Source organism: Balaenoptera ricei, chromosome 10 (assembly GCF_028023285.1).
Source record: "Balaenoptera ricei isolate mBalRic1 chromosome 10, mBalRic1.hap2, whole genome shotgun sequence".
Taxonomy (NCBI): Eukaryota; Metazoa; Chordata; class Mammalia; order Artiodactyla; family Balaenopteridae; genus Balaenoptera; species Balaenoptera ricei.
This window is the reverse complement of record NC_082648.1, coordinates 95,225,619-95,250,079: the sequence shown is the minus strand read 5'-3', so window position 1 is coordinate 95,250,079 and position 24,461 is coordinate 95,225,619. Positions and strand designations below refer to the sequence as shown.

The 24,461-nt window shown below is 47.9% G+C and overlaps 1 protein-coding gene across 1 annotated transcript in view; it reads left to right on the top strand.

Moving 5' to 3' along the window:
• Nucleotides 1-24,461, top strand: part of CACNG2 (calcium voltage-gated channel auxiliary subunit gamma 2) — a 119,910-nt gene that overhangs the window by 78,782 nt on the left and 16,667 nt on the right. The window lies entirely within an intron of this gene.

Here is a 24,461-nt window from a genome sequence, read left to right as displayed (position 1 = left end):
TTGCTTAATCACATCCATTTCATTCTTTCTGGTTTGTCAGGAGCAGGAACAGGCAAGCCTCCATGGCCATCAGGATGACAGAGAGGTGGAGGGGAACCAAGAACATATAGCTGCCACCTGTCTCCCCAGGAAGGGGAAAGCCAGTCACTCGTGTGAGGGCAGAGAGCAGACCTGGCAGCAAATCGGGGCAGCCTCTGCAGCCTGGGATGTGACAGAGGAGCAGCTGCCTCGGAGGGGCCCCTGCAGGCACACTTGGCTGCTTTCCTCTGGGTTCCACCCAGGTTCCAGCCCAAATGAAGTCATGGCCATATGGCAGCGGGCTCCTCTTCGGGAAGAAAGAGGAGGTCAGTCCTTCCAAGACCCAAGGGAGCAAAGTCCCAGAGGAGAGATTGGCAGTGTCCCAGACCCGAGTCCTGGGACCCATCCAAAAACCACCAGGTGTCACCAGCACACAACTCAGAATTCACCACCCACCCCTCCCTTCTGCCCTCTGCCTCTGCCTAGACGGAGTGCAGCCACATAAAATCAGAGACAGTCGTTCAGCACATGTTAATTCATCAGCTACTATGGCCAGATAGACACTACAAGGCCTTCATGTTTATACTCTTGGCCAACAGCTAAAACATGTCAGGCTTCTAAGTTTTAGATTGATGACTAACAGAGTTACCAGACCCTAGAATGGGATAGGTGTTCAACATAAATTATCTTGACAAATCTTCTCAGAAATCCTCAAAAGCAGAGGCTATTAATCCATTCTATAGGTGAACAAACAGGCTGAGAGAGGCGATGAACACAGAGTTCAATCCTTGTCTGATTCCCAAGCCCATCTCCATCCCACCACACCATATTGCCTTTTGAACTGAAGAGGGACAAGAGACTGATCTTTTATTGAATACTTTCTAGGTGCCAGGGATAGGGATTTTACATAGATTTCTTCCTTTTATCTTCATAATAAGCCTATGAAGTAGATATGATTATACATCTTTTTGGGGGGGGGGCAGGGGGGAGATGAGGAAATTGAGACTCATATGGGCTAAGTAAGTGACAAAGCCAAGTTTCACACCAGGTGTGTCCACTTCCAAAAGCCCGTGAACTTCCCCTCCCTCGGGTCCAATCTCTGAGCAACTTCCAGATTACAGCCTTTTCAACATGACTAGATTGATATAATAATCCTACCCATCATCAGCTAACTTACATTAAGCACCTACTTTGCTTTCAGCCCTATGCTAGGCTCTAATGATTTTTTAAAAAATAGTTTCTGCTCCTAGTCCCCAAGGAACAACCATCCAGGTAGGTAGATAAGACATGAAGCCTGAAAAGTGATAAATACACCAGTGCTCTAACAGACTTGATGATGGGGAAATATCAGTCTCCCCTTTCCCTGCCCTCTGCCCAGCTAGTTCCTGGTCATCCTTCAGGTCTCCACGTCAACACAGATTCCTCAAGGAGGACTTCATTGAACACCCAGACTGAGTCATGTCCTAGTTACACATCTCTAGGATTCTCAGAACTTCTCTTTCCCTATACCCCCCACATGTACCGTCACTCGGTCAATATCTCTGTGCCCCTCCCCTGTGTATGTCATGAGCACAGGGATGGTCCCTGATTCATTCTCTCTGCCCCAGTGCCTTGCATCCCCAATGCCTAGCACAATGCCCAACACAGAGTAGAAAATAAATCATGATCCAATAAATGAATAATGGATTCATCAGGAAAGACTTCATGAAGGAGGAGCGATTTTAGTTGTGCCTTGAAGAACGTGGGAGACTCAACTAGATCATGAGAAAGGAGATGCCAATCCAGGCAGGGAGTACCTTATGAGCCAAATAAGCAGGACTGTGCCAATTGGATACTCAAATGGGGCTGTGCAATCGGATACCCAGTTGGGGACCAAATGTATCTCAACCCCTACCTCACGCCATATAGAAAAAAATCAATTCCTAGCGAATTGCAGGTCTAAATGAGAAAGGGAAAACTGTAAACTTCATCCAGGTCTCTATTAGCAATACTCTCTATATTCTTCAGGGACTTACATTCTCATTGGGAAGACAGAGCAACAAGAACAACTGGAAACAATAAAATCCAGTGCACCATAAAGCCCTGCTCAATATGGTGCAGCCTCACGAGGATAGAGCTCAAAAATAAAAGACAACTGTTTAATAGAAATCTTACCTACAATACAACTGTGTGAAAAATACATCCGAAACTCAAGGATAGAATTTTAATAATGGGGAAGTTCATTTAAAATTCAGTGTTAAAATGGCTCAACAATAATAACTAACAGTTAAAGAGTTCTTGGAATGTGCCAGGCACTTCCCTAAGCACTGAACCAAATTAACTCCTTCACAGCAACTCAATGAGGCATTTACTTTTCTTATCCCTGTATCACAGATAAGGAAACCAAGACAACAAGAGGTCAAGTAATTCGAGGACATTGTCATTCAAGGGATATCAGATTTGGAATCTTCGGGGCAAATGACTTTATTTTTCTGAGCCCTGGGTTAGAAAAATAGGAACTGAAAATTCCCCCTACCTCCTAAGTAGTTGTGAGGAATAAATGTGGGGATGAACATAAACACACTTTCTTACCTTTCAGTGCAGTTTGCCAGTAAGGTCTTTTTTTTTTACCTGATACCCACTGTGACATTATTTCTTTAGAAAGAAGAAAGCTAAATCAAATCAGGCAAGAGATTTATTCAAGTAATCCATCAGTATTTGTCAAGCACCTTCTATGTGCCAGGCATTGATATAAACACTGGGGCTGCAACAGCGAACAAATCAAAGCCTTGCCCTTGTGGATCTTCTATTCTAACAAGAGAGACAAAAATGTGATGAGACATCAGCTAGTGATTAAATAAGAAGGAAAAATAAATCCAGCTAAGGGGACATAGGATGGTCGTCGGACGATTTTTGTTCAGAGACCTGAATGAAGTGAGAGAGGCAGCCACGTAGATGCTGGACAAGAGCACTGTGGGTGGGAGTCCCAAGTGCAAAGGTCTCGAGGGGGAAGCCTGCCTGGTGTGTTTCAAGACAAACTAGGAATCTTATGTGGCTAGAGCAGAGTGAATGGGGGAGGGTGGCAGCTAAGTGTAGCAGTCATCACAGACTAAACCAAGCCCGGTACCTATGAGATACACAAAATGTGTACACTGGGCAGCAACTCATGCAGTTTGCTCACTGGTCTTCTCTGTATGAGACTCCAGCCAATCACTACAAACCTTGTGCATGCACTTTTCCTCCTACGCAATCCGATGGAGCCTTAAATGCTGTAGCGGTCATATGGCTGCGAACACATTCATTAAATTCATTCATTCTGCAGAGCACCTGCTATAAGCCAACGCCCTCGCTGGGCATTGGGAATACATTGTGAATAAAACCTCTACAGTCCCTGCTCTAATGGCCGGCATCCTCTTGTGAGGGAAACAGGAAGTAAACCAAGTCATGGTGCCTGGTGACAAAGACCCTTGCTGCCAGTCTGGCATTGCTCAGGGGGTGAGGGAAGGCACAAGAGAAGCTGGGAGAGGAGAAGTCAGTTCTGCCTCCAGGCTCCAGAGCCCCTCCCCCCTGTGCAGCAAGTCAGGCCATACGTCAGTGCTGTCAATTCCACATCACAGCTGGTAATGGGCAAATGGATTGTTGCAAACCGCAGAAAATCCCCAAACCTCATTTGAGTCAATAGTTGCAATCTCTTGCCTCCACAAGCCTTTCGCTAGCTACACTAACACAGGAAAAGTGATTGTGGCATCATAATCCCCACTACCTGTTGATCTCAACTCCCTGCTGCTCCCTGGCAAGGGCTGAGATGGTGCGTGGGCACATCTGGAGACACGAGGAGGTGGGCAGGCTGCCTTCTGCCTAAGGACATGATGGTAAACCCAGCAGCTCTCTAAGAGGCAAGGAAACAGGCCAATGTATCATCTCAAGGTGCTGTGGGAAGTGTTACCAAATGGGAGAGCATGGAGGGCTGTGGGAAAAAGAAGAGGGGTCAGCCCATTCTTTGGGGTGATGTGGAGGCAGGAGCAGACTTCAAGGAAGCCTTCCTAGGGGAATTGATGAGTAAACTGAGAGCTGAAGCACCAGTAGGAGGCATGGGGGTGGGGTGGGGGGCAGAGAGGAGGGAGTTGTAGGAAAGAGGGAAAGGAAGTACATGCAGAAAGGATGTGGGAAAGTTCGAGGTAGGAGCAGGCACGTGGGGTGGCTCATGGGAGTCGGGGCAGCTCAGGGTGGCTGGGGCGTGGCTTCTGGAGAGGGATGAGGCTGGAGATCGGAGAGGCAGTCAAATTGTGCTGAATCCTGGAGGCCTTGCCAAAAAGCCCTATCCTGTAGGAATGGGGAGCCATTGAAGGTCTTTAAGCAGAGGAGAGGCAGTCCAGATTTCACCTTTTGCAAATCACAGTGGCTGCAGGGTGGAGGGTAGATTGGAAGTGGGTAAGAGGAGAGCAAGGAAGCCAGCTGGGTGGTGGAGGGTATTGTAATAATGCACAGAAAGTAGATAGTAGTCTGCACTGAGGCATGAATGATTCAAGACGTGTTAAAGAATTGGCAATTAGACAAGAGTGAGGATGGAGAGGTAGAAATCAAGGATGACTCCGAGATTTGCTGCTTGGGAAACCGGCTGGATGAAGGCATGGTTTATTCAGAAAGAGCCTCTGGGAAGAGGGTCTTTGTAGACAGTGGGCAATAAGTTCAGGTTGAGGTGCAGATATCTGTGAGATGTGTATGAGGGGAAGCCAGTGTACCATAAAGTCAAAGATAAAAAGACAGGTTTGGGTTGGACATAGAGACTCATGGGTGATCAGTATGTAGATGAAAATTGAATCCATGAGATGAGATTCTTGGAGGAGCTTACATAAAATGAAAAGAAAAGAGGGTCAAGGGGAGAGCCCCAAGGACACCAAATGAACAAGATAATCAGAGGAAGAGGAGCTTGCAAAGGAGTCTGAAATGAGCAGGAAGAAAACCAGGCAACCGTGGGGTCCCAGGCATGACGGGAAGAGGGTGCATCAGGAGGCAGGAGTGCTTGGCTGGGTCAAGTGATGCCAACAGGGCAGAGCGGAGGCGGGCAGATGTTGTAGGGACATGTGTAAAAACACCTCCCGTGCTAGCACTCAAGGATAAAAAGGTGTTGGAAACCTCTGTACTCTACTTTTTCATTACCCTCTGCTCTGCATGAAAGCACAGGTGTAAAATCCAAGATTCGTTTAGTGCAGTGTCTCCCAAAGGACAATCTAAAGAATCTGCCCCATGATATGAAACACACACACACACACACACACACACACATCTCTATTGAAATGAATTTTTGGAAAGGTTGTGCACTATGTTCCCAAAGGTGATTTTGAGAATGTAATTAGCATAGTAAAGCCTCAGAAAAACCCTACAGTAAGGAAACCTATTTAACCCCATTTAACCCAGCATTGCCCCAACTTAAAGGAACCCCATCATGGTGTATCTCTTACTAGCATCTCTTGGGCTGGCATCAGCAAAACACACTTTGGAAATCACAATATTCATGGAAAAGGGCATGTCTAACTGATGAAATGTCTGCAGCTGGTAAACCACGGGTTAAAAACAACCTCTCCCAAGTTTAGGGTGAAAGACTTCCTTGATCCAAATTCCCTCATTATTCATTGATTTAAAATGTATTGGTTGCCTACTAAGTAGCAGCATAGCCTGGAGGGTGATGGACATGCTACTTTTAGGGGAACAAGGATTGAGGAGACCTGGGGGAGGGCATTCTTTGGACCTGTGTGCTTGTGTTCATTATATTACGAGCCAAATAACCTGGCAGATGCTGGCCAGTTGGGAGGGATGAGGGAAGAAGCATCACCATGAGATGGTCTTCTCTCTTCTAAGAAGTTATGAGGTTTGGGGGACCAAAAGCAGTGCAAAACATTGATACAGGCAGTGAAGAATACTGGTAAGGACCATTCTCAAAAGTGGTTGTAGTTGTTACCATGTATTAAGCACTTATTCTGTGCCAGGCATTTACATAATATAAATATAGTAACATTTACTGAATTCCTACTCTGCACCAAATACTCTCCTAAGTCCATTAGCTTATTTATCCTTCCAACAACCCCACAGATATTTATGATCTCATTTGTCAGATAAGGAAACTCACTGAGAGGTGACATTTCTTGCCCGAGATTGTGGCTAGTAAGTGGCAGAGCTGAGATTTGAACCTAGACAGTCTGCTCCAGACATTATACTCTTAAACTACACATTCTACACCCTTTAAAAACATCCCACTGATACTTGAACTTGGATTGCTGGAGTATGAATCTAAAGTGCAAACCATTACACCCGGGAACCACCTACATTATTTATGTTCTTTGATTTTTACAACAATGTTTTGACGTAGGAGTTACTAACCCCCTTCACAGACAAGGCTCAGAGAACTAACACAGCTCATAGGCAGCAGCACTGAAGTTCTTGAATTCAGTGGGGTCTGACTCCGAAGCTCCTACTACTAGGTCTATAACCTCTTGCCACCCAGACTGCTGTCACTTTTAAGGCTGGAACTGGGGTGATAGCATTTTGCATGACTGCTGAGACCTAGACCCTGACCAGGCAGAACGGAGGCTGGCCATGGTGCTGGAACAGCATCTTGGAGACACCTGCATCAGGCTCCAACACTTTAGTAGCTGGTTGGGGGAACAGTCCAGGAGATCCTAAAGGGGGGCCAGTGTGGCCAGGGAAGTGGGGAGAAGGGGGATTTGTGGGTGTTTGGACAGCATTCTCGTTACTAACCCACATATGACAACCAGTATATTTGTATCAGTACATATCTGCAAAACATCAGCCCTGGCTAGGATCGAAAACATGATTGTTTACCAGTGTCCAGCAGCCTGGACCTTCTCTGCTCCTGGGGTCAGGGCCAAGTGGGCTTGAAGACAGTTCCTCAGTCCAAGGAGTCCTCACCTGACCTGGGGTCATGGCCTTGAACTTCACATAGGTTACGGTTCATTTGCATCATTCTACGGTTACTGCTGCAGCCCCAACCCTAGCAAATGTAGGTTTCCACACACAGAGTGGGCTGGAACCCTGCATTACCTCTACTACAGCTGCAGAAAGCAGTGCCCTTGAACTAGAATCTGCAGATGGCAGACCTCAGACTCGGAAGTGCCATCCCAGCCCATGCAGCACCTCGATGGCGCTGGAGATTCATCACACCAGACCCCGAAATAGGTCCTAATTGAAGGGCCTGAAAAACCCTCTGTGCTTTGTGGATCTAATTAAGTTCCGACATTATATCAAACTGAATCCTTTTATTAAACATTTATCTTCAAATTCCAGAGTGTCACAACACCACATTGTTTTAAGTGACAGAAATGCAAATGGCATTTGCCTTCCCAATAGCAACCAAAGTGCAGCTCTTAGCAGCCAACTGCAGTCAGAGGCACTGGCAAGGCAGGTCTTTCCAGAGCCCACTCTTCTTCAGCGGGGTGGCAGAGGCTTTGGTGGTCCACCCCAACCAGAGCTTGCCTCTATCTCTTCCACGCACACCTGGCAATTGGTACAACCAACTCCGCCTGCCTCCTCATCCTTGTCCTCACAGAGCTGTCTGGGTCAGCTGCAACTTTTCTCAGCAATTTTCCTCATCCCTCAAGAACCCCCTTCCTCTTGCAGATTGTGGTGAAAAGGCAGAAGGCGGGCAGCTTGGCTGTCTTGTTTGTACCTCTCTGAGTACAGGCTGGCTTTGTGGGGCCAGGGCTCACTGGGTACACCCCTCCCCCAGACTACGAAGGCTTCAGAGCAAAGATTCTCATTTTTTCATCCCTATGTGCTTCCTTAGCAGGGTGCCTAGCACACGGAAGGCTGCCAACATGTTTTTGATCAAAATCAATTAATCAATAACTGAAGACCAAGTCTTGCCCGCAGCTTTGTAGTTTTTGTTTTGTTTTAGTTTTTGTTTTTTAATTCTAGAAATAGTTGTTCAGGGTTTTTTTTTTAATATTTATTTGTTTGGCTGTGCCAGGTCTTAGCTGTGGCATGTGGGATCTTTAGTTGAGGCATGTGGGATCTTTAGTTGCGGCATGTGGGATCTTTAGTTGCGGCATGTGGGGTTTAGTTCCCTTGACCAGGGATTGAACCCAGGCCCCCCACATTGGGAGCTCGGAGTCTTAGCCACTGGACCACCAGGGAAGTCCCAGCTTTGTAGTCTTGAAAACTCTTTTGGCAATTTCCCCAACGGTAATCAAGTTCCGGGGGATGGATTCCTGCCAATTAGACTCATGAGATATTCACGTTTCCATTTCTACAAATGGCTTCTGGGCAGGATTCTCTCTCCCGGAGACAGGGACAATTCTGAGAAAATCACAAGCTCTGACAGTGAGTGGCCCTGTCTTCCCACCTGGATGACTGGTCCAGATTTATTTAAACTCCGGGAAATACTAAGACTCACATTCTGATCATTCTTTTTTCTAGATATGACAAGACTCACCACTCTTTTGATAACAATGACAATAGAAACTAATAACAGGTAACATGTACTGAAAGCTCATGACATGCACTGTTCTAAGAGTTTGACATACATGTCAACTTATTCAACCCTCACAAGAACCTGTGAAATTGGTGATGTTATTATCCCCTTTTTTTTTTTTTTTTTTAACTCCTGCGGCATGTGGGATCTTAGTTCTCTGACCAGGGATAACTTAGTTCTCCGAACCCGTGCCTCCTGCATTGGAAGCACAGAGTCTTAACCACCAAACCACCAGGGAAGTCCATATTACCCCTTTTTGTAGTGAGGAAACCGAGGCCAAAAGCACTTAAGCAATTTGCTGGAGGCTCCACACCCAGGCAGTCTGATAGCGTCAGTCCTGAGTGTCTATTAAAAAGAGTAGCTGATATTAATCAAGCTCTATGAGCCTCCAGTTTCTCATCTGTAGAATGGGCATTAACAGAACCTACCCAAGGGGTTGATGTGATAATTGAATCAAGTGAGGTGTAAAGTATTGGCACAGAGAAGATTTTAAATAAACATTAGAGAGGCTCCCTCACCCACTGAGAGAGAGAACAGAAAGTGTACAGTTCAATCCTTCTCCTCAATGCATGTGGAACGCTATTAGGAAAATGACACTTACACTTGTGAAATTTGAAATGACAAGACAGCAATATAAGAGCTGTCATGAGGCAGCCTGTGGTTAATTGCCAGATGAGTGATCTTGGAGGTAAAAGCAGAGTTGAAAGAAAGGAGAGGCAGCTCTGAGCTGTGGGATTAGGGAGGGCTCCGTAAATCCTAGCTTCCAGAGGATGGAAGACCCCAGAACCACCTACTCCACCTCCCAGCTAGTATAGAAATGCCCTCTTCAGCATCCCTAAGAGGCAGCTGACCACCTTCTGCTTGAACCCCTCCAGTGACAGGGAGCTCACTACCATGGGAGTTCTGAAAACCACAACACCCACCCAGGTACTAATCTGACATCTCCCCTTCACTGGGCCAGGCTAGGACAAGCTGCAAAATTGAAGGAGGTGCTCACTGCACCTGCACGACCCTGAGGGTGAGTGCCTCCTTAAATTGGACCCTAGGCACCTGACCCTAGTCCCGGTCCTGTCTGTACATTCCTACCCTCTGGAGTGAAACGGGCATTGTTTCAGATGGAGAAGAGGGGAGAGCTTGATTCAGCAGGGAAGGAAAGTGTATGCAATGGTGAGGAAAGGGGAAAGGCAAATGCTCTCCTGAGTCCAGCATAGCTGGGAGACAAGAGTCAGAGCAGATAAGATGGGAAGCTTTGGGTCCAACTGGACACGGCTGAGAATCTGGCTCTGCCGTGATGTCTGCCCTTTGTGCTTCAGGTAACGGGAGACTTGAAGATTTCTGAGCATGTTTGGTTTGGAAACAAGAGTGTGGTTAGATGGGCATCCCCAGGCCTATGGATCCTCATCTCATGAAACATTTCCGTCCTCATGGGCCAGTGGTTTCGATGGCATTTGACCACTTTGGCCTGGATCTCTGCCATGAAACTGAATATACCTAAGCAGATGAAAATGAATCAAAGAGGGCTGGGGAAAATTGGTGGTCAAAAAATCAAGGCAGATTCTGCAAAGTGGGAAAGGCCATTGGCATTTTCTCATTCCATGGAGACATCTTGGCAACGTGTTGAAGACCTTCACAAGATGCTGGCAGGAAGGAGGGTCCCTCAGATGACAGTGCCTGTGGGACGCATCCTGGCAGCCAGGCCCTGTGATCTTTGTACACAGAGTAGTGGAAGAGACGCTAGCTCTGGAAGGATTTTTATTTCCTAGCACTTTCTATGTGGCAGGCATAGTGTCAAGTACTCTGCACCTTATCTTATTCATTTTTACAACATAAACACTTTTACAAAGGAGAAGAGAGAAGTTGAGAGGAGGGGAAGTGACTTACCCGAGGTGGCACAACCAGTGAGTTTTAGAGCAGCAGTTTGTCCAGGGAATAGGAGGTATATATATATGGAGGGAGAATTGTTTGTCTGGCCCCATCTCATTCACTGAAGTATAACTGTGCTAATCAGCCTGCACCTCTGCACAGAGTTTTGCAATTTACCAAGTGGGTTTTATTAGCTCTCAATTTCACCTCATTTCATCTATTCAATTACACCCTCAGGAAAGCAGGACTGGCCCATTTCCCCATTTTACAGATAAATAAATCTCAACTGACTTCATATCCACCCACATCTCTCTAGCGCCACTGTCCTGACCCTGCCTGAGCCACCTCATCTCTCACCTGGACTACTTCCATCGCACTGGTCCAGGCGAGAGATGCTGGTGGCTTGGACTGGGCTCATGGTTTCCAGGCTTGTCTCTCCAATCCACTCCCCATCATCCTAAAGCACAAGTCTGGTCACATTAACTACCTGCTTAAAAGCAGGTGGCTCCCCCACTGCTCCTTGCATGGCTTATTAGGTCCCAAATAATCTGACCACAGCTACTATCTCTCTGGACTGGTTACACACACACACACACACACACACACACACACACACACAGGCTTATATCCAGCCCAACCATCTGTCCTTCAGACAGACCAAAGCTCTCGGCCGCAGGATCCCATCTTCCCTTTTTGGTTAACCCTTGGTCTTCCTCCCAGCACATCCCCACCCTCCCGCTCCTCTGCCAATTTCTACTTATCCTTCGTGGCTCATCTGAGATGGAGCTTCCTCCAGGAAGACTTCCTGACAACCCACCACCACCCAGACGGAGCCAGGCACCCTCCCGCCCACCCTCCAGCTTCCCGTGCTCTGCTGTAACAATATCACCTAGTGGTCACTAGAACCCCACTGCCTGGGGTCAAATCCCAGCTCCTTTGCTCACACTGTGAATCTTTCAGTGCATGTCTTCACCTCTCTGTGCTTCTATTTCCACACCTTTAAAGTGGAGAAAATAATAAAAGGGGTTTTTTAGGATTAAGTGTAAAGTGCTTAGCCCAGCACCTAGCTCGTGGCAGCTTCTCCAAGGGACCAAAACCGTGACCATCCCCGCCCTTGCTGTTGTTTTCACTCTGGGTCAGGTAAGTTGATTATTTGTCTCAATGTCTCCTAGACACCATTCTTGGGGATGGCGACTCCTGCTGTACTGACCCCCTCTCTACCACGGCGCCCAGCTCAACCACCAGAGCTAGTGGACACTCAGTAGAAGTTTGAGGACCAGATGAAATATTGAATAAATCCCAAAATGAATGACTTGCCCAAGATCACATGGCTAAGACGTGGCAGAAAGACGGCTCAAGCACCAGCTCTCTCACTAAGTGGCCCAGCCATCTTTCCACTATGCCACCAGCCTCTCAAGATGAATTTAGAGCTGTTGGCACGTGGCAGTATTTATTCATTATCCGCCTACTCCTGGGGCTCTGGGGTTGACAGAGTCCTTTGACCAGTCCTGTTCCAGAGGATCTATGCCTATCAGGTTCCCGTACTCCCTGGGCCTGCCTCCACCTGGGAGCAATCTTGACATCAGAGTGTAATCACTACTCTTTCTGACTAGTCTGTGAGCTTCTTGAGAGCAGAGACTGTGTGTAACGCATCTATACCCCCAGCATGGGGCCCAGGCAGTAGCACCTGAGTGGTGCTACTTTATTGAGCACCTACTGGATGCCAGGCACTGTGCTAAGCCCTCTCAATTCAGTGTGTTATGCAATGTTCACAGCCCTATGAGATAGGTCTACTGTCTCCCCATTTTACAGATGAAAAGACTGAGGTTCAGAGAGGTTCAGTGGTATAAATGGGATATGAACCCAGGTTGCCCGCCTCCAGACTCTGAGGCTAACCACTGACCTTGCTATCTCTCTAGCAGCAGAAGTTGAACTAACAGAATTGTATTTGGGAGAGGTTTCCTCACGGCTTATGACAACACCCAAACCTACAGGCCTATTTTATAGAGTACATTTTAGGTTGACTTGTTACCTCTGTGGAGTGTCTTTAACCTCATTGGGAACAGGCTTTCAATCACATTGTGGTGATTGTAGGTCTGAGGTTTTCCTGTCCCCGGGAGCCTGCTCCAGTGTCCGCACTATGGGGTAGGGGCGACAGAGCTGCAAGGCTGTGATGAAGGGGCCTTGAAGTTCAGAACCCAGATCCTTCCAAGTTCTCAGTCTTGGTCAGGCTCATATTGATCCACCAGCCAATGAGGGCACCCCTGCCTGTGACACCCACAGCCCCCAGTGTAAGGCCCTGACCAACATCTCTGGGGCCTCGTCCACAACCTCTAAGCACCGACAATCCTCGTTCACTTATCTTCACTGGGATCCATTCAATCTTCCTGTCTGAAGTCAAACCCACTGTCTTGCACCTCCTTCCTGGCTCCCTCGTCTAAGTTGACTTTCTCCCTTGCTCGCTCATTCTCAGCAACGCCCCTGCCCACCTCTTCCCTTATTCACAGGCACAGCCAGCACTGAACCAGAGCAAAGTTTATCTTGAATAAAGGGGTTGTGAGGAACATTGAGATAATTTTTAATTCATTCTTTTGCTCAATTATTCTGTAGATACGTAGTGAGCACCTGCTCTATGCAGGCACTGAGGGTTCTTTAAAATGTATCTAATATTAAATACATACAGAAGACTATTTTAATATGTATGATTACATTGATTATGATTAGGCTTGGCAACAAGGGTTGTTTTTTGTTGTTTTTTTTTTCAAAAACCCAGATTTATAGAATTGCCATTACATGATGCTATCTACTATTTTTAATTTTTTTAAATTTTATTTTATTTATTTATTTTTGTCTGTGTTGGGTCTTCGTTTCTGTGCGAGGGCCTTCTCCAGTTGCAGCAAGCGAGGGCCACTTTTCATCGCGGTGCACGGGCCCTACACTATCACGGCCTCTCTTGTTGCGGAGAACAGGCTCCAGACGCGCAGGCTCAGTAATTGTGGCTCACAGGCCCAGTTGCTCTGTGGCATGTGGGATCTTCCCAGACCAGGGCTCGAACCCGTGTCCCCTGCATTAGCAGGCAGATTCTCAACCACTGCGCCACCAGGGAAGCCCAAGGGTTGTTTTTTTTAACTAAAATTAAAAAGATAGTTTATTTCTCTCCCATCACCTGACTCTGGAGATACAATGTCCAGGAGATAAGGCACTCCATGGTGGCATGGCCCAGATGCCTTTATTTGATTCTTCCATCATGCAGCTCTCCATCCTCAAGGTCGTGTCATGGTCCAAGACGGCAACTGGAGCTCCCTGCTCCATGTGCCTAGAGGAAAGGGTCGTCGAGAAGGGCACATGCCATCCCCCGAAGGACATTTCTCAGAAGTTGCTCCCTCCACTTCCACTTACACCCCATTGGTCAGAGCTTGGTCACATGGCCACCGCTAGCTGCAAGAGAGGCTGGGAACTAAAGTCTATATTCTGGGAAGCCATCTGTCCTGGCAAAATGTGGGAAGACGGCAAGAGCAAGACGTTAGGAAACAGCCAGCAGGCTCTGCCATAGCGAAGCACAGAGAATAACAATAAAATGAGGGCCTGTGCACTGACCACCAGGTTAAGAAATGGCACCTCCCAGTACGCTGAAGCTGACCTGTCCCCTCTCTGCCACCACAGCCACTCTCCCCCATCTCGGAGCAATACCTTCTTGAATTCTGTGTTTAACACTGCTTGCTTGACTACAGTTTCACCACAAACATGTATTTCTAAACAATCTATCATCCAGTTGTACATGTTTAACTATGTGAAAATGGAATCATACCATATGTATTTTTCCGTGGCTTGATTTTTACGTTCAGTATTTTGTTTTTATTTTTACTGAAATACAGTTGACTTACAATGTTGTGTTCATTTCAGGTGTACAGCAAAGTGATTCAGCTATATATATATATATATATATATATATATATATATATATATATATATATACGTTCTTTTTTTACATTCTTTTCTATTATAGGTTATTACAAGATATTGCATATAATTCCCTGTGCTATACAGTAGGCCCTTGTTGGTAATCCATTTAAAGAAAAAAATTTTTTTATAAATTTATTTATTTATTTATTTTTGGCTGCATTGGGTCTTCGTTGCTGCGCACGGGCTTTCTCTAGTTGCAGCGAGCAGGGGCTACTCTTCGTTGTGGTGCACGGGCTTCTCATTGAGGTGGCTTCTCTTGTTGCAGAGCACAGGCTCTAGGCTCACGGGCTTCAGTAGTTGTGGCACGCGGGCTCAGTAGTTGTGGCACACTGGCTTAGTTGCTCCACGGCAAGTGGGATCTTCCCGGACCAGGGCTCAAACCCATGACCTCTGCGTTGGCAGGCAGATTCTTAACCACTGTGCCACCAGGGAAGTCCCTGGTAATCTATTTTATGTATAGTAACATGTATGTTTTAATCCCAAATTCCTAATTTATCCCTCCCCCCTTTCCCCTTTGGTAACGGTAAGTTCATGTTTTATGCCTGTGAATCTATTTCTGTTCTGTTATGTTCAGTAGTATGTGTGTGGAACTCAACCGTGTTGACATGTGTAGCTGTAATCTACTCTTTTTCATTGCTGTGTAATATCCCATTATATTAATATACTCCAAGCTATTATCATTCCTCTGACAATAGAAATGTGAGTTGTTCCCAGTGTTTTGTTGTTTCAAGTAATGCTGTTAGGAACATTCTCGTACACATCTTCTTATGCATACATGCAAGGGTTTCCCAAGGCAAATTTCTAAGAGAAATTGCTGGGGTTTGGGTTATACACATATTTTGATAATGTCAAATAAGCTTTTAATAAGCAAGGTACAAAAGATCCTGGTGCCCCAGGGATTCTAATAGTTGTCATAATGTTCATCTGTTCAGGAGAATGGAAATGTGTACAATACTCTCTGCCCACACAGACACACACACAGATTCATTTATTTGTCCATTTGTTCAATAAACACTTGTTGTGTAGCCATTATCGTTAATTATGAGACACACCATCAATGTAATAATGATTTTTCAGGAGAAAAGAGACACACAGCAGTAAATGAACCCATCAATTATAAGACATAACCCAATTTCACTGAAATGTGCATGTGAGCATCTTGGCATCAAGGGAAATATGGTATGTTCAGGAAACTCTCTAGAAGAAATTCTGCCCTTGAGAAACTTACAGATTTGCAGCCATTTGTTCCTAAACAATGATACCGGAACACAAAACATGATCAAAGCAGATACAAAGTACTCGAAAATCAACCCAAAGTGTGGTCCACCAGGGACCGTGCAGCACCAGCCTCACCTGGGAACTTGTGAGAAATGTAAAGTCTCAGGCCCCACGCCAGACCCACTGAGTCAGAATCTGGTTTAACATGATCCCCCAGTGACTCCTATGCCCATTAAAATCTAGAAGCACTTTATAGAGGCATAGAGGAGGGAAAGAGTTTTTCCAACTAAGGGCACTCAAGAAAGGCTTCCTGAAAGAGGCATCATTTGAAGAATAAAGAGAAAGAAGGATTACATTCGTTGAGTGCCTGCTCTGGGTTAGGGACTGCACAAGGGGCCTTCACTTCTGTTATCTCCTGGAGTCCTCAGAATCTCCCCACGGGGCAGAGATTAACATCCCCCTTTGACAGCTAAGGAAACAGGCACAGGGAGGTCACATGACTTGCTCAGGGCCACACAGCTAATAGCTAGCAGAGCCAGGCTTAGAAGCTGGAACTCTCTGAGTCTGGGGTCCAATCTCTTCCCCACATCACACTGAAAGGACTAAAGAAGCAGCTGACAAGAATCAGGACAGGATATACTCCCAGAGGTTGTGTGGGCAAGTGTTCAGTACTGTGCCCAGGGATTCTGGAAGGTGAGAGCTCAGGGCACAAGATAGGGCAGAATCGGGGAAGGCAGGCAGGCAGAACAGACTTCTTACCCCACTTTAACCCGGCCCAGTGCCTGCAGGGGACCTAGCACATAGCAGGCATTCAAAACAATTCAGTGAATGAACGAACGGGGAATGAGTGAACTTATGGACAGCCACACAGGCTGTTGTTTCACACCTTCCAGCAGCCGGTGCCAGCGCTGTTTGGGGCCTGGGGTTCCCGAGAGGGCGGAGCCACGCCTCGCCCACCCGCCCCAAGGTCTCCTTAATCCCTGTGGTCAGGGAGGGCCCTGCCAGCAAAGCAAACAGCCGGGAGCAGAAAAGGTCTAAAACACAACACAAAAAGCTCCCACCAAGCCCTTCCTCTGCTTCACTTAAAAAATTACTTAGCCGATCTCCTCCCCGTGCGTCAACCGGCCCCCCTCCGCGTACCCTCCCGGCTCCGAGCTGCTCTTTCAGACTCTCGTGAATATGTGGAAAATAAAACAGCGTCTGTTCAACCCTTAACGACCAGGTTTATGAAGAGCTTATTGCATCTCAAAGAAATGAGACAGCAGTTGGTGCTGTGAGATATTAATGTGCTTTTTACAAAGCTGATGAAACCTCCTTTTAAACTACTTAATACCTGCAAGCTGAAATTTTCAGTCTGAAGCAGGAAATTCCTGGAGGCAGAGTTGTAGCTGCCTCGGGCACAGCCCTTGGCCTTCCCACCTCAGCTCGGCCTGAAGTCCCTGGGCTCTGGGGTTGGCATGTCATCACTGGCCCTTCTGGGGGTGGAGGTTCAGTAGAGATTTCGCGGTGATTAGAATAATCCTTTATATAGTTCATGGTGGGAGAGTCCCCCCACCTCTTCATCCTCCAAAAGCTCAAAGCCAATGCTTGTAGGGGGAGTGGACGCTGAGATACCCCCTCCTCAGTTCAGCCTGGACCACAAGCCCCTGCGGGACCTGGCCCCTGCCGCTCCCCAGCCATCTCCTGCCCTCCCCCTGACCCATCCAGCCCTCTCAAAGGGACCAATCTTTCTGTAAATCTCCAATCCCACGAAGATGTCACATCTTTGCACCAGCCAAGCCCTCATACGGGATTGCCCTTCATGCAAGGGTGTCCTGGTAAATATTTAACAGCTGGCTCGCTGGGCAGGGAAAGGGGACCTTGATTTGTAGTGTTTGCCAATTCCCGTGGTGCAAATACTCCCAGCATGGCTGATTTCAAGCTACTCATGTGAGTTAGGAAGAGACGCTAACAATCAGCTCCCGTGATGTAGGCTGCCTCCAGCACACCCCTGCTTCCAGGCTTCCCTGTTACCCACAACTCTGCCCTGGAGGACCTGCCTGACCCCTGGGATACTCTGCTCCCTGCTGTGTGCCCAGCAGTTCCCTGACTTTGCTCTTGCTGGTCCTTCTTCCTAGAATCCCTTCTCACCCTCCACCGCTTCCTCACACGCCCCAACACACACACACACGCACACACACGCACACACACACACATCTCTACCTACCTGCTTCACCTGGCTAACTCCTCCACCTTCCAAGTCAGGAAGCCTGTGTCAACACCTGCACACTCACACACCTGGATCTGCAGCCCTCCGTGTGCTCCCAGACACGCCCCGCTTTGTCACAACACACATCCTGCTACCCCACAGCCTCTGTTCTCTGTCTCCCATAGATGGCATGCTCTATGGAGACAGAAAGTATATTTTTTTCCTTTGTGTCCTCAGCAGATCACACAAGCATAGCATACAGTTGGTGCTACATAAATGTCGGCTGAACAACTATGCTCCCATAAGGCCTTATACATCCCTCTAATATACGATGTGAGACATTACATTCTAGTAAATTCTGTGCTTTCTGTCTTTCCCCCACACTGTGTGCCCCTGAAGGGCAAGAATCAGGTCAGATTTCCCTCCACCACACCAGGCCCAAGCACTTAGTCAGCCCTTAGTCTCTACCCTGGGGAGAGAGGAAGGATGATCAGCGATGGTGAGAGACACCAGATTTTTGAGCACCTGGATCCATCTATGCCTGAAGCTGTGTCAACTCCTGGGCTTGATGACCACCAACCAGAAAGAAATACAGCAGAACTCTAGGCTGGCATCAGGAAAACAAAATGACACCCCTCTTCGCTGTCGGTAGTAATGTCTGCCGACACAGATGTTCTACCAAACTTAAATTCCACCAAAAGTGATGCGGTGCTACTGGTAGCACCACCCCTTCATGAGCCTCAGCACCACCTTAGTCAGACTGAGTCCTGGGCCACAGAGCCCCAGGTGCTCCTGGAGACCCCTTATGCTTCCAGCCGACACTCACAGCCTCATCATCACCATCAGCCTCAGAGACCATTGGGACCAATCCTGCCATAGCCTGAGTCCCAAGTTATCTGGGTCTTTCCTCACCACCAACCATTCGTCCCTCAGGGTTCTGACCCAATCTCCAACTCCCCCAGCCCCACAAATCCTTGCTCTGGGATTTCTGGAATTTTGTCCTGATGTCTGCGAAATCCCCCATGTTCTCAATCTCTTCTCTTCTTGCTCTGATGGAAACCTGTCCTCCCCTGAGGACACCACCCCCTGCCATCTCCCTCACGGGGGTGTTTTATCACCCACACCCCTGGGCCTGGGGGGTGGTGGGACCCTCCCTGCTGTTTCCATCTCCCGGCCTCTCTCCTAAAATCCTTTCTCCCTGAAATTCATCCCAGCCTTCTCTACCCTGACTCCCCCTCGCCTCTATTCTTCGCATCCCGGGCATCTCCCCACCCATTCTTTGAGATGTTTTGCCACTTGCTGCTACCTCATTCCCTAGTGCTACTCCTGTGGTCCTCTGGGAGATTTCACAAGCAGGCAGAGAGTCCGCCCGGTACCTGGCCTCGCCCCCTCGCTCAGCCAGCCCTTACGAGTCCTGCATCACTGCTTGTTTAATACTGAAACCCCATAGCATCAATCAGCCCCACCAAGTGTGAGGAAGAGGGCTGAGCAGGGTTGTGACAGGCAGAGAAGGAAGGGGCTGGGACTGAGGCCCATGGCCTCTCCCCACTCCCCAAGGATGGATGGAGGGTGAGCTCTGTGCCTCTACAGGCCCCGGTACCTCTGGCTCTGCAGGGGGTAGGCAAGGACCCAAGAAGAACAGAACCTTCGAAGGGTCCTGAGTGGCAGGACCGGGCTGTGCTCACCCCACTGCCCACGAGAGCACTGCCTGTGAGGTTTCCGTCCTTCTCACCTCCACCACCACGCCCACTCTACCACTCGCAGCTCTGGCACTTTCCAGGACAGAGGGCTATTTTCTCGGAGAAGTCCTCAACTGAACTGCATCAGGCAGGTTAGGAGAAAATTCTGTTATCACAGAGACAGGATGACTCTTCTTCTAACAGAGAAGGGCCAGAAGCATCTGGTGTGGTTCCCTGTGTCAAATCGCAGTCCAGACAGGGCCTTCATTTAGCTTGTAAGAGCCTCATCATCAAAAGATCACACCAATAATTTCTAAAAACCAACCATTGATTTGGGGTTTATTAGAATAATTTGATGAATCGTTTGCATGTCAACATTTAACTTGGTGAGCAGTTTTACAATATGTAATTGATGTATATAGGAAATAAAAGCAAACATTTAGTTTTGTTTTATGTACAAAAGTTATTTAGTTTTGACTTGTACATTAATCTGTATGAGCTTTGCTAAATACTTTGAATGGCATCCCTACCTCCACCTGACTTGAGTCACCCTGTTCATGGTCTTATCATTGACCCTGACGTTACCAATGACCACGCCCCTTCCACAATCTCAGTCTTTTGCATCTGCTCTCTGACTCCCATGCCCCGCCCTTCCAGCTCACTCCCGCCACCATCCCTTGACCCTCACCTTACGTTTCCAGTACGTTGATCCCACCACCTTTTCACTGTCCCCTTTACCAGCTTAGGGTCTGATCCATCTTCAGAATCACTCCCTTTCTCCCCTCACCTTCTTGTGTTCATCTCACTGACCCTCATCCTGGTTAAAGGCAACCCTCCAGCTAGACTGCAGCCACATACTAAATGTGTTCAGAGAAAACCACAGAATCTCAAGAGGGACCTTCAAGCCACCAACACCCATACTTCATGTCTCAAGCCTGGCCCATTCCCTCTCCCACTCTCATGGAGAAAAATTTCACTTTCCCATTTCATCAAGAAAAGCAACCAGAAGAGAAGTGTCACAAGCTCCCACCATGCCTACTCATCCCCTGCATCTGTATCCACAGATGCCCCTTCCCTCCTGGTGTGGCGGACACACCATCGTCCATATAAGGCCAACTTTGCACTTGTGTCCCAGACCTCATCCCCTCTCACATTGCTCCTGCATTGCCCCATCCCCTCCCCGGGTTATCAATTATTCCCTCTCTACCAGAACATTCCCACCAGCATCATTCATGCCTTAACACCTCCCCCCAACACAGAGCAGCCAGCACAGTGGCAGACACCCCACTAGCACAGTGCAGGAGGGCCAAAGAAGGTTGAGAGAGGGACAACAAAGGATACGATGGGGGCACAGGAAGGTAGACCAGCGTGTGCAAAGGCCCTGTGGTAGGAGCAAGCATGGCAGGAAGAACAGCAGAGATGGCACATGCACCAAGAGGGAGGTGAGACCAGACAGAAGTCAGGGTCAGGCCCTGTTAAAGACGTTGAGCTTTTCCCTAAGAGCATCGAGAAACTGTTGAGTGTTTCAAACTGGATGTGGCTTGAACAGATTTGCATTTTCAAAGGTTCACTATGATTACTCTGTAGAGACGGATAACAGTGGGTACAAAATGACCAGTGGGGAGGCTACTGCAGTCATCCAGGGAAGCAAGCACCCACCTGGCAGTGGGTGTCACTATTGTTGGAAAGAGATCGATGGGTTTGAGAGATACTGAGAGCTAATCCAGACAGGACGTCGTGATGAATGGAGCCTGCAGGGAATAGGAGGAGATGTCGGCAATGATGGCTAGGCTCAGTTTTCACAAGGGAGCGATGGAGAGGCATTGGCTGACCTAGCTGCTGCCTCCAGAAGACCAGGCTTGAGGGACAGATCATGAGTTCCAGTTTGGACCTGCTGAGTGTACGGTGCTTTTAAAACATCCACCAGGAGACATGAAACAAGCAGTTGGATACCCAGGTCTGGACCTCACCGGAGAGGTCTGGCTGCTGATTATTTGACACAGCCTCTCAACAATCATCTCTGGAGCGCTTCTCCTGCGCTAGGCACCATGCTGGGACCCAACGGTCCAAGGATGACGGAGGCACAGGCTGGGGCAGCGGACAGCCAGGCTGTGTGGGGAGAAGGTGCAGGTGTGGTCCACCAGCCTGAAGCGTGGGGCCCTTAGAAGAGAGACGTGGAGGCACCACCTGTGATCCCTTGGTTGGGGGTTGAACACTGCCCCCCATTTTTTAGGAGCCTCGGGGCACGTCAGTACCGTTCTCCGCGCCTCACCTCCTGTACGGATTCCTTGTAAAGATGCCTGGCACCAAGTTGGCACTGACGAAATATTTGTCAGACTGAATTGAGAGAAAATGAAAGCGCTCTGCAAAGTGCTTTGTAAATACACTGATTTGTACTTTTAACAATGGGGAGGCTGTGTTATCCTCTTAGCAGCGGGTACAAAGACTCTTCTCCGGAGAGAAGAGTGTGTGGCTGGCTGGAGGCTAAGCTAGGAGGGGGAGCGGGAGGCCTCCGGTTAATGCAGCAAGATGCCGAGAGCAGGGTGGGACGTGATCAGGACAACAGAGGAGGGGGAGACAGCAAGGTATGGGGCGGGGGAGGGTGCTGAGCAGAGAAGAGACTGCCCACCACACTTAGAAGCCGCCTACCCTGATGGGAGCATCTGGAGTGAAACGCTGTGCTCTACGGATCCTACAAAGCTGCAGTGAAGCTACCCGAACTTCCGTTATGCTCTGGGGAATTGTTTTTCTTGCAAAAGTTGGGAAAGGAAGCGAATTTGGTACAGAGACAGTTAAGGGGGGGGTTGGAGAGTAAGGATCAACCTTCTTCTCTGTAATATGTAGTACAGAATTACCTATATAACATAATAACAGCAAGAAATACCTAAAATACTTAGTTATATAAGCACACCTGTATCCTATGTATACAGCTATATGTGATATACACAGGTCTGTGTACTAATGCCTTAAAATTCCTAAATAATTTCTATAGTACATGATAAAACCTACTCCATGGGCTACAAAGGCTCAGGATCTTATAAGAAAAGAAATTGCTCCTTCGGGTGAGGGCGGGAGCGTTAAGCTCCACGCCAGCGGGCTGGAAGTCGTTCCCGAAAATGGGAGGTCTGTGGCTTTCGGGCACTCTGGAGAGGAACTTCCCTGGAGGCGCAGTGGTTAAGAATCCGCCTGCCAATGCAGGGAACATGGGTTCGAGCCCTGGCCCAGGAAGATCCCACATGCCGCGGAGCAGCTAAGCCTGTGCGCCACAACTACTGAGCCTGCGCTGTAGAGCCTGTGAGCCACAACTACTGAGCCCGCGAGCCACAGCTACTGAAGCCCATGCACCTAGAGCCTGTGCTCCGCAACAAGAGAAGCCACCACAATGAGAAGCCTGCGCACTGAAACAAAGAGTAGCCCCCGCTTGACGCAACTAGAGAAAGCCAGCATGCAGCAACAAAGATCCAACACAACCAAAAATAAATAAATAAGTAAAATTGAAAATAATAATAATAAAACTTCTTTATACAATGGAATACTACTCAGCCATAAAAAAGAATGAAACAATGCCATTTGCAGCAACATGGATGGACCGAGAGATTATCATACTAAATGAAGGAAGTCAAAAAGAAAGCCAAACACCATATGATATCACTTATATGTGGAATCTAAAATATTACATAAATGAACTTATCCACAAAGTAGAAACAGACTCACAGACATAGAGAACAGATTTGTGGTTGCCAGGGGGAGGGTGTATGGGGGAGGGATGGAATTAGCAGATGCAAACTATTATATATAGAATGGATGAACAACAAGGTCTGTATAGCACAGGGAACTAGATTCAATCTCCTGTAATAAGAAAAGAAATTGCTAACACGTATTGGGGACTGTATTAATTAGGTTACATTAGCTACCATCACAGGAAAATCCTGAATGTCAGGGGCTAAATGTAGTCAAGGTTCATATCTCTCTCACGTCAATACCCCCAGCACATTTACTAACGTGCCAGGTACTGCTCTGAGCGCTTTAGACATGTCAACTCATGTAATCCCCATGACAACTGTGAAGGAAGAATTGCTCTGATCTCCACTTTCCTCTGAGAAAACTGAGGCGTCTTCGTGAAGCTGAGCCAGAGCCAAGGCCCGGGCAGTCCAGCCGCAGAGCCTGCCTCTCACCCGCTGTTGCCATATCTCCCTGCACAGGTTCGAGGGTTCAGTCATTCAGAGAAAGTTAAGCAACATCCATAGTGCCTATGCTGGTGTTGGGGATACAGTGTGAATGAAACAGACAAAGACTCTGCTGTCATGAAGCGGCCATGCTTGCAATTCTAGTCTCCACATGAGTTTTTATGAAGATCGCATTCAATAGTTCACTCATTCATTTAGTGATCACTGCTGGGGGCCCACTGGACACTGGACTAGGGGTTTTCATCTGAGCCAGCTCTCACTTTCTCAGCAGTCACCAAGGAAATTTTTAGAACCAAAAGGTCTTTGTTTGAGCCCTTATTCCATCATTTCCTGGCCATGAGTACTTATTCAGTCGTTTAGCCTCCCTGAGCCTCAGTTTCTTCATCTGTAAAATGGAGATGCTAACACCCCTCTCACAGGTTGAGTCGTAGTCCAAGAGCCTGGCAGAGGGCCCAGCCCCCTTGGGGGGCCCAACCCTAGGGGTATTTCAGAACTTTCAAGGGCTCCATATAGTGAATTCTATGTAACTGCCAATGAGAAAATGCTTTGCAAGCTCATCTAAAGGTCTGTGGGAATGTTCTCCAGCCCCGTCTGGGGTCGGCCTTCTTTGGAAAGCGATCTGCTTTCTCGCATGTAAGACGCGAAGTGACTCCCAGCCGGGCTGGGGCGCAGAGGCAGGTGTACTGACATTCACCAGCTTCCTCCGTGGCAGTCCCCAGCACAGATTCAAACCTCCACTGCCCGCCACGCCTCAGCTAATCCTCAGAAGCCTCGATGCAGAGATGGAAGGCTGGGTTTTGAAGTCTTAAGCCTTAGATCCTCTCCACAGCACCGCGGGGGTGTGTGTTTTGATTCACCAGACAGATGTCCAAACAGAC